This window comes from Schistocerca serialis, chromosome 2 (assembly GCF_023864345.2).
Source record: "Schistocerca serialis cubense isolate TAMUIC-IGC-003099 chromosome 2, iqSchSeri2.2, whole genome shotgun sequence".
Classification (NCBI taxonomy): domain Eukaryota; kingdom Metazoa; phylum Arthropoda; class Insecta; order Orthoptera; family Acrididae; genus Schistocerca; species Schistocerca serialis.
The window spans coordinates 338,471,618-338,477,617 of NC_064639.1; positions in this window are offsets into that span (position 1 = coordinate 338,471,618).

The following is a 6,000-nucleotide window of genomic DNA, read 5'->3' on the forward strand; positions in this document are numbered from 1 at the left end:
TTTCCGGCGGGGAGTCTGGGGTGACGAGCGGGCGACCTGTTGAGGCTGGCGGGTCGGTGTGTGGCGTGCGGTGGGTGGCGGCTGCCGCCGCGGCGCCGATCTGCCTTAAGGGGGACGGTTCCGCCGGCGAGATGCCAGCAGCCGCAGTCGCAGCCCGCGTGCGGCGCTATCTCCTTTAACGCTGACGCCGCTCCTCGCTTACTTGCACTCACGTGCAAATCTACAGCCGCTGCAGCGGCGCATAGCGCTCCGGGCGCGCCGGGACGGAAAGTCGTTGTTTAACGAGCGGGCCACCGCTGCTCTGACGATAAGACGCGCAGCACTGCACCGAAATTGCTGGACGAGAACCGAATCAGATAGGCGAGTGTCCGGGTTTACAGAACTGTATGCACCGGAGAGTGTATCCGGTAATTTTATCACCATCGGTAATCATAAGAGAGTCTTCCCCGAAATAGACGAAAAATGAAATCACCTAAAAGAAAGTTGGCTAACAAGGGAACCTCCGCATTGCACCCCCCTCAGATTTAGTTATAAGTTGGCACAGTGGATAGGCTTTGAAAAACTGAACACAGATCAATCGAGAAAACAGGAAGAAGTTGAGTGGAACTATGAAAAGAATGAGCAAAATATACAAACTGAGTAGCCCATGCGCAAGATACGCAACATCAAGGAGAGCGTGAGTTCAGGAGCGCCGTGGTCTCGTGGTTAGCGTGAGCATCTCCGGAACGAGAGATCCTTGGTTCAAGTCTTCCCTCGAGTGAAAAGTTTACTTTCGTTATTTTCGCAAAGTTGTGATCTGTTCCTTCGTTCATTGATGTCTCTGTTCACTGTAATAAGTTTAGTGTCTGTGTTTTGCGACCGCACCGCAAAACCGTGCGATTAGTAGACAAAAGTACGTGCCTCTCCAATGGGAACCGAAAACATTTGATCGCAAGGTCATAGGTCAACCGATTCCTCCACAGGAAAATACGTCTAATGTATTCTATACGACACTGGTGACGGCATGTGCGTCACATGACAGGAATATTTTGTCGACCCACCTAACTTGTACACTTGGCGAATAGGTAAAAAGTTTCTTCTACCTTGCCTGATTTAGATTTTCTTGTTGGTGTGATAATCACTGCCAAAAAAGTGATGAAAACATAAGAGTTTGTCTCATAAACTGCAACAAATGAATGCAACAGTTTCACAGTCGCACAGTTTTCCCTGTGCTCTGTCAAAACATATGTTTTTAATGTTTTCAAATTTTTCCTGTGTACACCGTCAAATCTTGCATATGTCCAACCAAATTTGAACATGTCCTGCAATTTTGGAGAGCGAAGTTGATTATGTGTGAGTGCCTGAACTCTCATAATTGACACACGAAAAAAATGGTTCAAATGGCTCTGAGCACCATGGGACTTAACATCTGTGGTCATCAGTCCCCTAGAACTTAGAACTATTTAAACCTAACTAACCTAAGGACATCACACACATCCATGCCCGAGGCAGGATTCGAACCTGCGACCGTAGCGGTCACGCGGTTCCATACTGAAGCGCCTATAACCGCACGGCCACACCGGCCGGCAATTGACACACGGTCACGTAAACGATACTGCTCTGTGTACCTGTGCAGCTTTGCAAAATCATACAATCTTTTCACAAACTATTTCACTTGTCGAAAACCAAACACATCTAACGGTTGCACAAGCGGTGTACAACCTAGAGGAATGGTAATCGCGTCTACTCCCACACTAAAATTGTACAAATCCTGATTCTTCTGTCCTGTATAGCTGTCAAGGAGTAAGGGAAAATCTTTGACCGCGTAAAGAGCAATCACACGTTCATTAAAGTCTTTCAGCAGTCTTTTCTCCATCTGACGGACAGATAATAATTGCCTGAAAATAAAAAAATTAGACTTTTCACTCGAGGTCTAATTTTTTTGTTTTCAGACAATTATTATCTGTCCGTCCGATGGAGAAAAGACTGCTGAAAGACTTTAATGAACGTGTGATTGCTCCTTACGCGGACAAAGATTTTGCCTTACTTCTTGACAGCTATACAGGACAGAAGAATCAGGATTTGTGCAATTTTAATGTGGGAGTAGACGTGATTAGACTTGAACCAAGGACCTCTCGTTCCTCAGCTGCTCACGCTAACCACGGGACCACGGCGCTGCTGAAGTCACACTCTCCTTCATGTTGCCTATCTTGCACATGGACTACTCAGTTTGTATATTTTGCTTATTTTTTTCATAGTTCCACACAACTTCTTCCTGTTTTCTCGATTGATCTGTGTTTACTTTTTCAAGACCTATCCACTGTGCTAACTTATAACTAAATCTGAGGGGGGTGAGATGGGGAGGTTCTCTTGTAAGAAACTTCTGTGTAGAATCTATTGATACTGACTCGAAGTATAGCATAGGTGGCTCTGCATGAATGAGATATGAAAGCATAGTTCCACAAAAAATATATGTGTTCTGCCGGCGTTACATGACACTCCTATCGTGTACAGGTCTGCATGAGCGTCCCAAGCGTACAAGTCTGGAACTGCGAACTTTTCCATTAGTCCATTACACGGTACACCTAATGTGTCAGTATGCAGCCGGCAACGGTGACCGAGCGGTTCTAGGCGATTCAGTCCGGAACCGCGCGACTGCTACGGTCGCAGGTTCGAATCCTGCCTCGGGCATGGATGTGTGTGATGTCCTTAGGTTAGTTAGGTTTAAGTAGTTCTTAGTTCTAGGAGACTGATGACCTCAGGTGTTAAGTCCCATAGTGCTCAGCGCCATTTGAATTTGTCAGTATGCACTAGCATCCCAAGGGTGCATATCCGGAACTGCAGGCATGCTTACGTCGTAGAGTGTGTCAGTTGATATCACTGTAAAGCTGCAATTTACTCCTATTCTAACCTCGGAGGCCTAGGTTCCTACCGAGCGAGGTGGCGCAGTGGTTAGCACACTGGACTCGCATTCGGGAGGACGACGGTTCAATTCCGTCTCCGACCATCCTGATTTAGGTTTTCCGTGATTTCCCTAAATCGTTTCAGGCAAATGCCGGGATGGTTCCTTCGAAAGGGCACGGCCGATTTCCTTCCCAATCCTTCCCTAACCCGAGCTTGCGCTCCGTCTCTCATGACCTCGTTGTCGACGGGACGTTAAACACTAACCTCCACCAACCTCCACCTCCTAGGTTCCTATTTATTAAGCAGTTATTGGTATCCTGCACAGCTAGAATGAAATAACGCTATGATTGTACAGAATTATCATCTAGGAGGTGCAGATTAGTGTTCGTTTTTTTTTTTTTTTTTTTTTTAAATCTTTATTGATAACTATTATAATTATACAATTGACCCACTACCTAAAACTCATTAGTGGGTCCTAACTAATATACATTTATATTGAATTGTGCAGCTTTTTCTTAATTTAATAGTGAGCTACAGTTACACTAACAACAATGGGCATTTAATATCTATATCTACTGTTTGTATCTAGTTCCTATAACTAATTGAATTTATGTATTTCCTGCAGCGTCACATGTGTGCCAGTAAGAATATAAACCTACTAATATGCCTTGTTCTTCGAGCTAACCCCGAAGAACATGCCCCTGGCACTGGGCAGGCCACGACGTTATTAATCGCTGCAGTACCTAATCTAATTTCCTATAACTAATTCCTACAAACTAACTTATCCTACGTCATATTCGGTGTGTCATAGTCGGTGGTTGGTCCCTGCTCCCCCTAGTCCTGTACATGGCGGATTCCAACTCGGGTGGAGTTGGCCAGTCCACGCACAGGCGGTATGGGACCAGGGCTCTAGGTCACAATCGGTAATAATTATTTCCTTGCTCTTACTGTATCTCTCTTAAATATTCGGTTAAGACCCTTCGAGATACCTCGTTTGCCAAGGTGTTTAGTGTCTGAAAGGTTTCCTCACGTCTAAGCAGTTGATACGTGTCATGGTTAGGAAGTCTGTCTCGTAGTGTATTTGCAACATCATTGAAGAGAGGGCATTCGTAAACAACATGTTCGGGTGTACCCTCCGGATCGCCACAGTCGCACGCTGGTGTCGCCCTTTTCCCAAATCGACATAAGTATGTCGGGTAGGGTCCATGGCCAGTGAGGAAGTGAATCAGACCTCGTGTAGGCTCGAAGTACTTCATACCCAGACGTTCCCTCACATCAGGTAGGAACTGGAAGGTTCGTCGTCCAGCCTCTTCTACAGCCCAGGTCTCCTGCCAAAGTTCTTCCCCTCTTATCCTTATTTCTCTTTTGTCGCCCAATCTGATACCCATAATATCTACAACCTTTTCGTAATTTTCCCTTTTGGCCCAGTACCAGGCCGCTTGTTCCCTTATCTTGATGTCCAGGGGGCAAAGCCCCATTATGACTAACAGGGCCCCCCCTGGAGATGTTCTGTAGGCACCCACAGCTCTTAGTAGCATGCTTCTCTGGACCCTTCTCACTGCCATGGCGGGCACTACCCTCGTGAGCCTGTGCGCCCAGACTCCCGAGCCGTAACCCACGACTGAAGTTAAGATGCTGTTGTGGTATAGTCTAATTAAGTGTGACGGAAGGTGGAATCTTTTATGACCTATTGAGATGAGATTGTTTAGTATCTGAATGGCTCTCTGGGTGACGGTATCAATGTGCTTGCCGAAACTCCACCTCTCATCAATGATGACTCCTAAGTAGCGTGTCTCACGTCGTCTAAGAACTGGTGAACCGTCTATTCTGACAGTCGGATTTCTAATGAGATGTCCTTTTAGCAGGAGGTAAGTAGATTTGCTGGGCGATATCGTCATTTTTGTCGCGTGGCATCACTGTTGGAGTTTGTCTAGTGCTGTCTCTATCTTTGGTTCTATGTCTTCGCGGCTGCGGCCGCCAACCAACAAGAGGAGGTCATCCGCATAGGCTATCACCTCTAGCACCTCTTCACTCTGTTGTAAGCTATCTAGCAAAGGCTCCATATGGATGTCCCAGAAGAGGGGTCCTAAGACGGAGCCTTGGGGACATCCTTTGGTGATGTCTTGCCAACTCTTTCGCTAGAGGATGATAGCCAGACCTCCCGATCCTCACAATAGCTCCTCAGGCAACCATATAGCGGCCCTGGACACTCTTTCTCCCGCAAGCAGGAGAAGAGCGAAGGCCACCACAGGTTGTCGAAGGCGCCACTGATGTCAACCATGATGCCAACCACGTATTTGTGCAGGGTCGAGCCACAGACCTCGGCCGCCAGGGCGATTGCATCAGATGCCGACCGCCCCGGCCTGAACCCGAACTGCCTGTCACTCATCCCGCACAACACCCGGTGTGCTGTCAGTCTGTCAGCCAGCAATTTTTCCAATAATTTGCCAAATATATCCAGCAGGCAAATCGGCCTGTAGGATTTCGTTTCTGCGGGATCCTTGTCTGGTCCTTTCTTTATGATGACTACATGTGCCATTTTCCATAACTTAGGGAACTTACGCTGTCTGAGGCATTCATTGTACAGATGTGTTAGTGGTGCAGTCAGCTGGGGCGCCAGAAACTGCACCACCTCCGCCACAATGCCGTCTGGCCCAGGTGCTTTTCCTCTTTGCAGAGATCTTATGTGGGTTGCTACCTCCTCTTCTGAAAAGGGGTAGACCGCCGTCTCATTGGTGTATATTTCGCGGTCTTGATCTCTGAGTTGCTGCTGCCTCTCTGTTTCCCCATCCGCATTGTCGTCAGGCAGCAGGGAGTGGAGGAGGACCCCCGCAGTCTCCTGCCAGGACTCCGTCATCCTATCCCCGTACCTGACTGTGGATAATTCCAGAGGAGAGCGGATTTTTTCTCTAACTAGCTTATAAGGGAGTCCCCATGGGTCCGTGACTAGCTGGTTGAGCACGAAGTTTTCCCAGCTTCTCATTCTGACTTCCCGTAGTTCCTTTTGGAACTTTCGCTTTTCCTCCCTGTACAGCAGCTGCCACCTTTGTCGTTCCTGCCAGACGACACTGCGCTGATAGTACCTCCTCAGCCTTCTGACAGACTGACGCAGTTCAC